This window comes from Hyperolius riggenbachi, chromosome 10 (assembly GCF_040937935.1).
Source record: "Hyperolius riggenbachi isolate aHypRig1 chromosome 10, aHypRig1.pri, whole genome shotgun sequence".
NCBI lineage: Eukaryota > Metazoa > Chordata > Amphibia > Anura > Hyperoliidae > Hyperolius > Hyperolius riggenbachi.
Genome location: NC_090655.1, coordinates 143,867,373 through 143,881,321, shown reverse-complemented (window position 1 = coordinate 143,881,321; position 13,949 = coordinate 143,867,373). Strand labels below are relative to the sequence as shown.

At 42.5% G+C, this 13,949-nt stretch overlaps 1 protein-coding gene and 1 long non-coding RNA gene across 6 annotated transcripts in view; one reads left to right on the top strand and one right to left on the bottom strand.

The window, feature by feature from the left end:
* GRID1 (glutamate ionotropic receptor delta type subunit 1) overlaps positions 1-13,949 on the top strand; it is a 1,791,150-nt gene that overhangs the window by 1,460,341 nt on the left and 316,860 nt on the right. The gene's annotated exons all lie outside the window — the stretch shown is intronic.
* The window catches only part of LOC137536372 (uncharacterized), a 105,994-nt gene continuing 101,865 nt past the window's right edge, over positions 9,821-13,949 (bottom strand). Inside the window, exon 4 of one of the 2 annotated variants that reach the window (XR_011024555.1) lies at positions 9,821-9,895. This is a non-coding gene — a long non-coding RNA (uncharacterized lncRNA). Of the gene's footprint in view, positions 9,896-13,768; positions 13,859-13,949 lie in introns of those variants that run through there. The other variant, XR_011024554.1, reaches the window with a different exon arrangement.

Below are 13,949 nucleotides of genomic sequence, written 5' to 3'. Positions count from 1 at the left end.
AGTATCTAACCTTTATCAAAATGAATGAGGCATGGATCCCAGAGGGCTACTGCCCGCCCGAAGACTAAGTCAGTCCCCACACACAGCATCTCTGCCTGCATGCCGTATGACTGCCTGCCCCATGACTAAGTCGCTCCCCACACAGCATCTCTGCCTGCAAGCCGCTTGACTGCCTTCTCTACCACCACCAACAGGGTCCAGGACTCCAGGCGGATTCCTGAATTTTAAAGGCAGCCGCTAGCAGCGGCCGCTATAATAATTTTTCTGTTGCGCGTACATGCCTGCCTAATTTTTCTGGCTGCACTGCGGCTGCAACAACAAAACAAAAGGCATGTACATGTGCCAATTCCCCTTCGTGATCATTACCTTCTCTATTCACAGACATCACCTGCCAGCAGTAAAGATGTTCCCATGTGATGCATTTCAGAATGTAAATCAGGGAGATGAAAGAATTTACAATGGGCAAACAATAACTAAATCATTTATACGTAATTACTGTAAACAAATAAGCACTCTTTTTCATTACTTTATTTTCTGGGCAGTTCCTTTATAAAATGATTTGCTGGGGCTACTCTCATTCAGTATTGTAGCAGTGATGCAGGTCTCATGTACACACATCTGCAATCAATGCCTAAAGTGTGCTTCCTTCCAAGCCAATTATTTTACTTTATATGTCGTAATACATTTCACATTGGTGTTGCAACTTGCAACTGAAAATTTGGCAAATTAATGATCAAGGAAGCTTAGTTTTTATGCATGACGCAAGTTTAATACCTGCAGTTAACTTGGTCCACTCCACATCTACATTATGGGGATTTAAAATTTAATATTTGACTTTAGAGTATTTGTCTTTAGTGAGTCAGTTTGTTTGTGCTGCCCAGTAAGTAAGCCGTGTTTCTTAATGTTCTGTATGCACATAAGTGGTCATTTACTGCTGGTTAATGGAGACAAACGTGTAAACACAGCAGCGGGTAGCAGAAAAAGCCCTGCTGATTATAACCAAATGTTCAGCGCTTATTTTGTTTCCATGCATACAAAGCCATGGCTCCTTTTTCCTTTTTCAATACTTTCAGATTGTGACCGTTTTGTTTTGACAAATAGGTGTAGAGAAGAGGAGCTGCAGCACAGTTCTGGTTCCCGCCTATCTATTCTCTTAATCCTCACTAAACTAATTAGGGCCTTAGAAATATATCACTTTTGCTTTGCTTTATGTATGCACAAAGCATTTAGCAAGTAATTAGCGTAAGAGAAAAAAAACACCAGTAGGTTAGGTAATTTCTTATTTGTCACAGAAGGGATTTGCTTTAGTTGTGCTCTTAACGCTTTTTTCCTTGGTAAGCGAGCAGCATGTAATGAACAGCATGTAATTATCCGCAGTTGAGCTCGATGAAGTACAAAACTGTGGACGAACAGAGATAGCAGAACATTTTGCAACCATCTTTATTCATGAAACGTGCAAAACAATCTGTGATAAAACAGGAAACCGTGCCAGGTTCTCATCGCATGTTTTTAGCCAAATGATTTAATTTATTTGAAAGTTTTCTAAATCGCTGTTCATTTAGAGATCCATTGGACTTCCAGCCAGCATGCTATATTTACTGAAAATATTGTCCTGTTCACAGCTAGCAGAGCCATTCTATGAATGTAGGGATGCAACAGCCAGACGTTCCCCATCTTATTAATGGTGGCTTGCTGTGTGCTGACATTTTGCAACCGTGAACAACCGATGTCAGGCCTGAAATCTCAGCCTATTATGTATGCTGGCTATTATTGGCGTCTCCCGTGATTCAGTGAGAACTATAACTGGTGGTTCTGGTGGCTGCAAGAAACGCTAAGCTGTCCTTTATCATAAAGACATAGGCATAAAAGGTGGTCATCTAACTGGCCTATACAGCTGCTATTGATTCATATGGTTTTAAATAAAAGTAAACTGTTGTATTAAAGTGTAACAGGGATACAGAGGCACCAGAAGAATAAAAATGTCTAAAAAGTTTAACATTTCTGGTGCCATTTTTATTCTTCTGGTACCTCTGCATCCATGAATGCATTGTTCTAAGTCCACACTTGGTGGAGGGGTGTCATCCCCTTTTTTATTAATATACGGAGAGCGACTTCCTAATCCTGAGTGGGGTCAGGTCTAATCTCCCCACCTGCTGTTGGAGTGGTTGCCTTTGAGGTAACTCTGCTTTGTGAGTATATTTGTTTTTACTCTATCAACTTCATCCCATATTACCAATACATACTACACTATATTTGGCTCTTGGTGCCCCTGTCTTTATTGTATTAAAGTGTGGTTAAATAAGTTAAAACTGGCATTGACAATGAATGCAATGTACTGTACCTGAATTTTTTTGTTTTTTATTTTAGCTCTATATTAAAATAGTAGCTTGTAATCCCATTATGAGCAGTAAAATCTGGTACCATCAGTGGTGTACCTACCATTAGGCTGCAGGTGCTCTCAGCACCAGGTGTAGCCATGGCTAGGGGTGCTGCTGTGGTGCTCAGTCACTTTGTTCTTCCACCTAGGACCTTTTTTTTGTAGTTTGGGCAACATTCGGGAAAATAGCAGCAGGCAGCGCAGGGGACTGTACTACTTACTCCACTAGATGTAGCACCCCTTCCTGTCCCATGGGCAATGTGTCTCCTCGCTCTCTACACACAGCCTGCAGTGAGTGAATGTGCAGAGCAGCAGGGTGAGTTGAGAGAATGATTGCTGTGCTGCAGCTGCGACAGGTGGCAGGATGTTTTTAGTGCTCCAGAAGTTGCATGTCAATAGTAGCCATGCGCACTGACTGCTTTAATACCAGAGTGCCCTAGACTATTGATTATTTATCATGATTAGAGTAATTAACCAATAATGCAGGGCAGTCCGCTGTTTTAGAAGCCAGTGATACAGGTGCTAACAGCCGACTTCTGTAGTTAGCAGAGAAGCAAGCTCCGAGCAATTTAGATTAGCTTGATTGCAGGTAATCTCATCTCTTTTCCCATCTCCCCCTTCCACCCTGCTGTCTTCCCCATGACCCTTTCCTCTTTTCAGATTTGAGTGGCTTCTTTTAAAGTGAATGTTTACCTCTTTAAAAATAAAAAAGGCTCGGTCCTAATGAGCCTTTCCTCTCCTCTCCCGGTGCCCGGTCAGCAGGGGCGTCGCTAGCCCTGTTTTGGGGGGGCACGTGCCCCCAATCTATCCTGGGGTGCCACGGATCTCCGCCCGGCCCCCTCTGGCAGCGGCTCCCTCCAGCCGCCGCCGCCGCGTCACTCAGACCTCAGGATCAGGCGGCGAGCCGGCGACCAATCGTGCGGGCGCTAGGACCCAGCGCCCGCACTGATATGCGGAAGTGACATCACTTCCGCATATCGAGCGGGTGCGTCCAGCGCCCGCTCTTACAGGTCGGGTCACCGCTGATCCTGAGGTCTGCTACAAGGTAAGGGGGGTGGGGGGAGCGGCAGCGGCGGCGGCGGGGGGCCTCCCTGGCACTCACTCACTCCCTAAAGGGGCTCCCTGGCACTCACTCACTCCCTAAAGGGGCTCCCTGGCACTCACTCACTCCCTAAAGGGGCTCCCTGGCACTCACTCACTCCCTAAAGGGGCTCCCTGGCACTCACTCACTCCCTAAAGGGGCTCCCCCTGGCACTCACTCCCTAAAGGGGCTCCCTGGCACTCACTCCCTAAAGGGGCTCCCCCTAGCACTCACTCACTCCCTAAAGGGGCTCCCTGGCACTCACTCACTCACTCACTCACTCCCTAAAGGGGCTCCCTGGCCCTCACTCACTCCCTAAAGGGGCTACCCCTGGCACTCACTCACTCCCTAAAGGGGCTCCCCCTGGCACTCTCTCCCTAAAGGGGCTCCCCCTGGCACTCTCTCCCTAAAGGGGCTCCCCCTGGCACTCTCTCCCTAAAGGGGCTCCCCCTGGCACTCACTCACTCCCTAAAGGGGCTCCCTGGCACTCACTCACTCCCTAAAGGGGCTCCCTGGCACTCACTCCCTAAAGGGGCTCCCTGGCACTCACTCACTCCCTAAAGGGGCTCCCTGGCACTCACTCCCTAAAGGGGCTCCCTGGCACTCACTCCCTAAAGGGGCTCCCTGGCACTCACTCACTCCCTAAAGGGGCTCCCTGACACTCACTCACTCCCTAAAGGGGCTCCCCCTGGCACTCACTCACTCCCTAAAGGGGCTCCCTGGCACTCACTCCCTAAAGGGGCTCCCTGGCACTCACTCACTCCCTAAAGGGGCTCCCTGTCACTCACTCACTGCCTGAAGGGGCTCCCTGGCACTCACTCACTACCTAAAGGGGCTCCCTGTCACTCACTATCGGGGTCACTCACTACCTAACTGGAGGTGCCTGTCACTCACTAGCTAACCTGGGGGTCCCTGTCACTCACTACCTAACGTGGGGGCACCATATTAAGGGGGGATTCTGCCTATTTATGTGAAATGCTGTCTATTTATGTGCCTCATGACTGCTGAATTTGTCTTGTTGGGAGCCTTATAATTTGTTGGGGGCCTCAAGATTGCTGAATTTGTCTTGTTGGGGGCCTCATGATTTGTTGGGGGCCTCATGATTGCTGAATTTCTTGTTGGGGGCCTCATGATTTGTTGGAGGCCTCATGATTGCTGAATTTGTCTTGTTGGGGGCCTCATGATTTGTTGGGGGCCTCATGATTGCTGAATTTGTCTTGTTGGGGGTCACATGATTGCTAACTGCGAGACTATGGGAAAAGCTGAATCCTTATCATATGAGACAATAGCATTAAACCTACTTTTTTAGCTTTTTAAAACAGAAAATAAAACTGGGAGGTTCTAAAAAATTGAATACATTTTTCAGGAGTAGGATGGATGAAATTGTTTATCTTCACAGTTTATTTTCAACTTGGATTTTCCATAATGTTCATGTATGAGTTAAAACGTTTGTACAGTATTTAGTTTAAATTGCGGTTGCCACTTTGCGATAGATAAGTGACTTTTGGGTTGCAGTTTGGGCACTCGGCCTCCAAAAGGTTCGCCACCACTGTCATAATCTAATGTCCCACCATTGCTAGGTTCATGTAAATTTGTTTCCACCCGGCCGTTACCACACCTATATTCTGGTCCATGGCCCACCCATTTTTCGGTGCGGCACGATAAGCACGCCGCACAACGTGATCCTCATATTTTTGGCACGCTTGCTGCAGTGTGCTGAATTCTGCTGCCTACAGTATGTACAGTATACGCTGTTCTCTAGTTGCTGCGCTGTGTGCTGATTTGCCTCCAGTGTGTACAGTGTAAGGTGTTACTCTGTGCCTTTACTGATTGTAAACCAGCTATATTGTATGCTGATCCCTGCTACTTTCAGTATGTACAGTATTAGCTGTAAAGCCTGGTACACACATACAATTTTGATTAGCCAATTTTAGCTCTGTTCATAAAATTCATTGTCTGTTGGCCCACTTACTGCACGGGGGTGGTAAAATTGGGGGTCAGTGATTGACCAATCAAAATTGTATGTGCGTATACATCTTTGATCTATGCCTATACTGATTGTAAATTATCCAAATAAAGGACAGGGGGCTCCATCCAATATTTCGATGGGCAGGCCCGTTATCTGTAGCTTACACAGCTGCTAAGTTCATGTACATTTGGCCCCACCCATGGCCACGCCCACTCCCCGCATGGCCACGCCCATTCTTGCCGTATTACTCCCCGCCTGGTGCCCACAGGTGCCCCCGATCTCCAAGGACCCTAGAAACGCCCCTGCCGGTCAGGATCCCCCGTGGCAGTATTCGACCAGTTCGGTCAAATACTGCCACTTCCACAGCCGAAGGGAGCTTTCGGAAGCCTTCGGGAGCACTCGCCCTCTATGACGCACTCGCACATGCGTAGTATGGAGCGGCCCGTCTTCGGAAGCCCGAGTGTTTCCGAAGACCTCCGAAGTCCCTGCGGCTAAGCTCATTTAAAACCCCTTTTATCCTTTTGGCGCCTCTGTTCTCTCCTATATAATCCTAGGAAAGTAAGCCACCGCGGGCTGCTTTCCTGGGGATACTATTAAAGTGCCCCCCCCCCCATTCCCTGATCAAATGCTGTGGAGACTCTGATCTGCAGCTAATGGCCACATGGCCACACATAAAGACCAAGGCTAGGGAGATATTTTGGCCACTAGTAAACCTGCGGAGGGCAGCAGATGAGGAGATCATAGGAGGGTAAAAGGAATCAGACCCACCGCATGGCTAGTGGGAGGATTAGTGACATGGCAGCAGAGAACCTAATTTCCCTATAGTGGGACACGTGTGTTTACTGGCTAATGCTATGCTATTATGTGGATGCAATCTATCTGCAACATAAAGCCTGAAATCAAGTGCAATTGTATTCATACGGACCTTTTTGACCAATAAGTCTCCTGCTAGCGTCCCTATGCTCTGGACACTACGCTGACAGACACAGCAAACCTTCTTGCCTCAGCTCACGTTGATGGTCCATCCTGGATGAGCTGCACTACCTGAACCAATTTTGTGGGTTGTAGTTTCTGTCTACCACTAGAGTGAAAGCACCGATGTGACGCCTTCGATATGTCATATCGAATGCGTCATTTCAGTCGCAAGCACACATTCCATCATAATACAAAAATGAAAATTTTTTTAATCAACTTTGTTTCTCCTTCACCAAATGGTTGGAGGAACCTTTTCATGCCAAGGTAAATTAGAGAACCCTTAGCAATTTTCCTACAAGCACCCAGGTGCAAAAAGCTTTCACCAGACCCCTAGGAGGTTTATAGCCCCATCCATCACAGATGAGTTTGGCAAAACCTCATAAAAGGCATCCTTCTCTAAACCATTAGGAACTGACCCAGTAGGAATCTGACACTTAGCTCCTTCGGTCCCAACTTGAAAGGGACACAGGACTGATCCTTATCAGTCCGGCTGGAGACTCGCAAGAGTTCAACCAACCTACAAAACTATATTTAATAATAGGCACGATTTTACAATGTTTCATGGTCTAGGAAGATACCAAATTAACCACCTTTCCAGGCCTCACTGAGTATCTCCTGACACATGCTCTGGGAAATTCTCGCACAGATCCGAGATTCTCGAGGTTCAAAATAGGAGGAATTAACATTCCTGGGTACCCTGAATGGCTACCCCATCATATTTCATATCAAATGATTCATAAAATTATGCCGATTGTGAATATGCAGTCTAGGTTTTAATTGACCCTACGGGCACCGAAAGATGGACAGTACAAGAATCCTGCTAGTTTTGGGGCTTTTTGAGGACAGGACAGCCCATGTTTGAATTTTATAAGGCTGGACTTGTACGTGTCCTAGCCTCTCCCAACTAAAGTTATGGTTAAAACACAATGACACACTGAGTTCAGCGTCCTATAACCTTCCTTTTGTGTCGAATACCATCCCAACAAGCCAGCTGGACTCTGGCAAGTGGCCATCTTAAATGCATACAAATCCACAGCGCTTGGTACTCAAATCGGCATCGGCAGTAACCCCACAGTGCTCAAAAGCATATTTCCACAGTGACCATCACCAGAAATAAATTGAGAAAGGTCACTTCTCCATCCAAGAATCACATAAACATTTATTAGAAGCTGAATCTACATCACATATACAATGACTTACTTCCAGAGTCCTTTTGACAGGGACCCTTAGTAGTTAAAAGCTTATAGTGTAACCCAGTACACATTTAAAATCCAAAAAACAATCTCATATAAGTTGCCCGATATGAGATTGTTTTTTGGATTTTAAATGTGTACTGGGTTACACTATAAGCCTTTAACTACTAAGGGTCCCTGTCAAAAGGACCCTGGAAGTAAGTCATTGTATATGTGATGTAGATTCAGCTTCTAATAAATGTTTATGTGATTCTTGGATGGAGAAGTGACCTTTCTCAATTTATTTCTGGTGATGGTCACTGTGGAAATATGCTTTTGAGCACTGTGGGGTTACTGCAGATGCCGATTTGAGTACCAAGCGATGTGGATTTGTATGCATTTTTCTTGGAACCGATTGTGGATGTGGTTTATCCTGAGCAGCTGATGGAACATACACATGAGATAAAGTTTGGATCAGTGCCTGTAAATACTACAAAATAAGTGGCCATCTTGGTGTTTCCCTTCTCACAAAGGCTTCTGGCCACATGGCAATCGGCCATCTTGGACTTTTCTCCAAAGACTTTTGATTGATGCATGGACTACTAATAATAATATTTTGAACTGTATTATGAGACATTCTGTTTCCTTTTCATCTCTACCCTTTTTCTATCAAGCCAATCTGTTCTGACTAGCAGGTATATTTACCTGTTGTTTGTAAAGTATAGTTGTGTGTATAGTTTTAGAATAAAGCTAACGACTGAGTTGTTCAGTCTTATGCCTGTTCTGGTAATCTGATTGTTGCTACAAAGAATCTGCCCTTCGGAGAGTCATACTGCCTCATTGTTTATCTTTTCTTATAAATTGTTTATTGGCTAGTTAGGTTGGAAATATCCATTTCTTCCTTCTAGGAATAGCTAGTGGTGGTCTCGTCACCCTTTCAAATTAGGAGAGTGGTGGCAGTGAAAATAACCGATTTCAAACATAAAATCAATACTTTTATTTTACCCATTGTACATACAATCGAGATTGTAAATGTATGGGCACCATTAACGAATCTTAACTGTTTACTGTGCACACAGTGGATTCACTTTCAGAAGTCTCTAGTGCATGAGAACTGCATGGCAACTGTGGCCTAGTAATACGGGATTAGCTGGAGGTTGTCACATTATTGTCGGCAGCAGGGCGACCAATTTTTTGCGTCAGTCCGTTCATCATGTTTCAAGCCTTCAGTTGAAACTATTCCCTGAATGGTAACAGGAGCAGATTAGAGGAAATTGGCACGCTTTGTCATGTTATCATCTGCGATTCTGCAACCAGTCTTTTTAACGTCATTTAGATGAGACCACTGTGCTGTGACCAAAAAATCAGCCAGAAAGCATAGGAACTGAGAAATGGTCTGTGGTCACCACCTTCAAAACCACTCCTTTATTGGGGATGTCTTGCTAATTTCCTATAATTTCCACCTGTTGTCTATTCCATTTGCACAACAGCATGTGAAATTGATTATCAATCAGTGTTGCTACCTAAGTGGACAGTTTTATTTCACAGGAGTGTAATTGACTTGGAATTATTTTGTGTTGCTTAAGCGTACATACACACCCATATTGAGGACTGTGATGTGCAATAGCAGTACTGTACTTGCGGGGTCTGATTTTAATGGGATTAGCACACTGGGCGCTATGAATATATGAGTGAAATTTTCAGACACTGAGTTGTGGGGTCTGATTTTAATGGGATTAGCACACTGGGCGCTATGAATATATGAGTGAAATTTTCAGACACTGAGTTGTTTACACACTCGTCCTCACACGTTTGAAATATTTATATACAGTATAACAAAGGTTTTAATGCTTTATTATATTCAGATCCAGATGTGCAAAAAAGGTAGATATGTTTGCATTAGCAACAGTATTGGATGTTTTATCAACCCAGAAAGACTTTTTCACTAGAACTCTTAACTCACCAACCTATAATGTGGCTCTTGCATTGTCCTCATTCAGCCACATGTTATTTAGAAATCACGTTATTAAAGAAAAGAAAAATTATTTTTTATATTTTCGCTGGTATAAGAAAAGTCAACGCTTCATCTCATGCTCCTTTTCTTACCAGCTGTGAAGAAACAGGTATGGCGCCCAGGCAAATTTACATGGAAATTGGAAATAATTATACATCATTCTAGTTTGACGACTGCTGAGTTTCTCTTGGATAACAGCCAATCTTCCTTTCATCAAATTTTCTTTTGATATTGGTCGTTATAGGTTTACCAAAGCATGCTCTTGTAATTTATTTTCTGCTCATTAATTCTGTTGTTGCTGATTTACCTACACAGGTGGAAAAGTGGAGCAGTGGTTTAGAGAACACTTCTGAATCCACATTTTGTTTATACTACTACTTTCCTCTGTCATTTTCCCTAATTTGGTTTACCCCTCTGCTTAAAAATGAACATCTCTGGGGTATGGAATAAGACAGGGATGCCCAATTCCAGGGGCCATATCCATGCCATTGTTTAGGATGGAGAGATAAATAGCAGATGTGTTCTACTTGATTGTCCACATCTTTCCTGATTTAGTCCCATCAATAAAATTGAGCTGTGCTGAAAATGGTTGAGGATCTCGGCCCTTAAGGACTGGAGTTGGGCATCCCTGGAATAAGGCAATGATGTCATGAAGTATATTCTAATCAAATGTCATGATTCAGAAATGTGCCTCAAAAAGTGGATTCCTCCACACTTGTACCCCAAGTCCATATACCATAGATGGCTACTCAACCAAATCCAACAGCATCATTGCATGATTTGTTTTTTTTATTGTCACATTTTGCAGGAAATGAAAGACACATCTCTGGTATGGCACATGATGAACAATTCACACACTAACAGCATGATAGTATAGCTGGAAAGAACTCATTTGTATTACATTACAGTAACAACAGCAATGGTGGTCCATCACAACTGGGAATCCTAACATATGGTTTTCAGACAAGACAAAGTAGCATCATTTTAAAGGGAACCTAAATCAAAATGTAAAAAATAAGTTTCATTTACCTGGGGCTTCTACCACCTGCCTGCAGCCTCCCTGTACCTGTGCCATCACTGATCGATCCTCCAGTCCCCCTCTTTTGGCCGGGCCTCTTTTCCTTGAAATAAACGCTCATTTTTAATCAAATGAAGGTCACCCTTATAAATAAGAAACATGCCCCATTCTTGCATGATAGAGGATTTCAGCTGCTTGTCAGTAAGGCGTCTCTTTTGTTATTTTTTTTTTTCTTTCATAGTAATAGAGTTGAAGTGGAAATATGGGATACAGTATTACAGCAGCAAAACTATACCCCATCTGGCACCAGTCATTATTACCATCTATAGCCGGGCTTTTCCTGTATGTAGTTGATACTAGCTGTGGTGGTTTGTAAACACTACCTACTTGCTGTTGGTATCCGGTGTGGAGTGAATTCAAATGTGTAGTTTACCCATACTGATGTGCTGATAGCTGCTGTTTGCACATTTCTTAAAATATTATTTTAATCTTCAAGCTTATTCATTTATTTGATGGATATTTTACTATTACAGATGCAATTTACAAATGTGAGAATATGTTTAGTTTTGGTTTATAGTTAGCATCTAGATTTCTATATTAATGCAAGTAAGGAAAGAGCCTGTATATAGAGTTTAACTTATCTTGGTGTACCCCTAATGTTCTAAGATAGAAATTAGTGGTTCTAATAAAATATGACCCTTTTGATAAAAAAATAAAATGTAATATTTCATATTACACTGCTTCAACCCAGAGTGATAACACTCAATGATCAACATAGTCCTGAATCTTCTAAATAAACCAATGATTTCATTTCCCGCACATAAAGCTGTGAAAGGTTCAGCATTCTACAGGTGGATGTATTTTTCAAGTGTTGTAGAAGAACACTGGCCTTTTTAGCAGTACAGATAAGTGCTTCCATTGATGGATTTCAGAAGTATTATTCCAGTAAGCACAAAGAGCATGTTTAGTCCCATCATACACTGAAATATATGGTTAGAAGCACTTTTGCAGAATCCCAAGTACATTGGATTTGATGGGCACTCTTTAGAAGGGTACAAGACTGATCTGTTTTCTTTTTTTTCCTTTTTTTTTTTTAGGTAAAAGTATACTTGTCTAACCATTAGCACAAAAGATTAACTTTTGAATTATTCCTTTGTTACTTGAATAAGTAATCTTTTCCCAGCCCTAAATATATTACTTAAATTGTACCGTGAAATACTTCTTAATTTCCTTGTACTTACTTAGCAAAGGTGAAGCACTACATTTCTGAAATTAGAACAGAAAGTGTGTTTTTTATAGTGCTTTGGAGCCTCCATATAATTCAGTTTTTAATTCACTCTGTGAACAATTGAGTTGTTTTCACACAATCCTCTCGAGCATCCCTAACTACCCAACTAACCAAACATACACACACACTTACACACACACACTTACACACACACACACTTACACACACACGCCGGAGCATCAACCTGGCACCTCAAGCACCAGCTTGGGGCCCCGTACATGCCTGCGTCAGCACTGCTGTGGCTAAGAGTCTGCCTCCCACAGCGGCGCTGATTTCCAGACATAAGCTAAGGCTGAGTGCCTTCTTCCATTGTTATGGTAAAGAGACACTCAGCTCATCAGCCCACAGTGTCAGTCAGTGTGCGCCCTGTACCGTGTGTATATATATATATATATATATATATATATATATATATATATATATATATATATATATATATATATATATATATATATATATACATATATATATATATATATATATATATATATATATATATATATATAGATATATATATATATATATATATATATATATATATATATATATATATATATATATATATATATATATATATATACACTATATGTGTATATATATATGTGAGGAGAATCGTGGGGGTGATGTGGTACACAATGTAGGCCGTGAATGGAGCATAATGGATTAGATAGGCGCATGGGTATGTTAACCCCTCCTCCCGTAGCCACAGCTGTCTAATATACATTTCTATTCTGAGTAGCTATGGGTATGCAGCTACTCGGTAAGAGCATAGACATTGCAATGGGTGCCAGAAGCCAAAAGGTACCCTCAGTTATATTATGACATTATGTGGGGGGAGGGAGCAGAGGAGGTTAATGGAAGGGGGCCCAAATCTGCTACTTTGCTTAGGGTCCCATTTGGCCTTAATCCGGCTCTGACACACAAACACCGCATTGGATGAACATCTGAACCCATTAGTAGCAAATAGTACCAACACTTCACTTCTGGCCTGCAGGGAACGTATTTGCTGCTCTCATTGGCTTGTCATTCAGGCACATCTCTCTAATAGACAAAAAAAGAGGCAAAGGGCACTCTAATGGTTGAATACTGTAGGGAAGGAAATTATGACAAATAAGGAATCTGTTACAAAGACATGTAGCAATAACTATTCAAACCATATTAGCTGTCCCTAACCTGCCCCCTTCTGTATTCCTCTTTCCTTGCCTGCTAGGAACTTTTATTTATTTAACAAAGCAGAGCTGTGGGAGCTAGTCTAGTTGAGGGAACTAAGCAGGGAAACCTAAACAGCTGCTCCCTGCTCATGGCAATTTGGTTGCAACCACTAATTTGGGGACCCAACTGGAAGCACTATCCATGGCACCAACCAAGTAGGTTTTGAAAAGCTGCCTGAAGCCCAAAAGCTGCGGGTGAGGGTCCTGGAGTGCAATTGTACAGTTTAACGGAAACAAGTATGCAGCAAATGCAGTCAAATCTAAGTCTAACATCTGATTTGCATGCTTGTTCCGGGTCAATTACTAAAAATATTAGAAGTAGAGGGTGAACTGGACAACCAGGCAATGTGCATTGCTTAAAAGGAAATACATAGGGCAGCCTTCATATTCCTCTCAGGTCAGTTGTTAGCAAACATCCTGCAGAAGTAGGGTGAGTATCCTATAAAAAATATTGATGTGTGATTAAAATGTATACTAGTATACACACTAGTAGATACAGTAGCTACTGGTTTCCTCATAAAGTGATGTTCAGAATAGTTGTCTATTCTGGTGAAATTCAATGAGTAGGGATGGTCAGGCACATTTTTTGCAAAGATGTTTTTCCCAGCTGAGATATATGGAGTATTTGTGCCATCCAGCAAAGATAAAAAAAAAAAAATGAAATAAAGGTTTATAATACTTTATTTGTTGAGTTTATTGCAAACCCATTAAACATGTGATTGTCAGTGAAGATAACATGCAATTCTGGAACATCTGTGGGAAAGGTAAAATTGAAATTTTGAGTCTTAGAATTGTGCCATTTTTAACATTTATTTTGCAAATTAGCTTATGCATTCTTTTATTT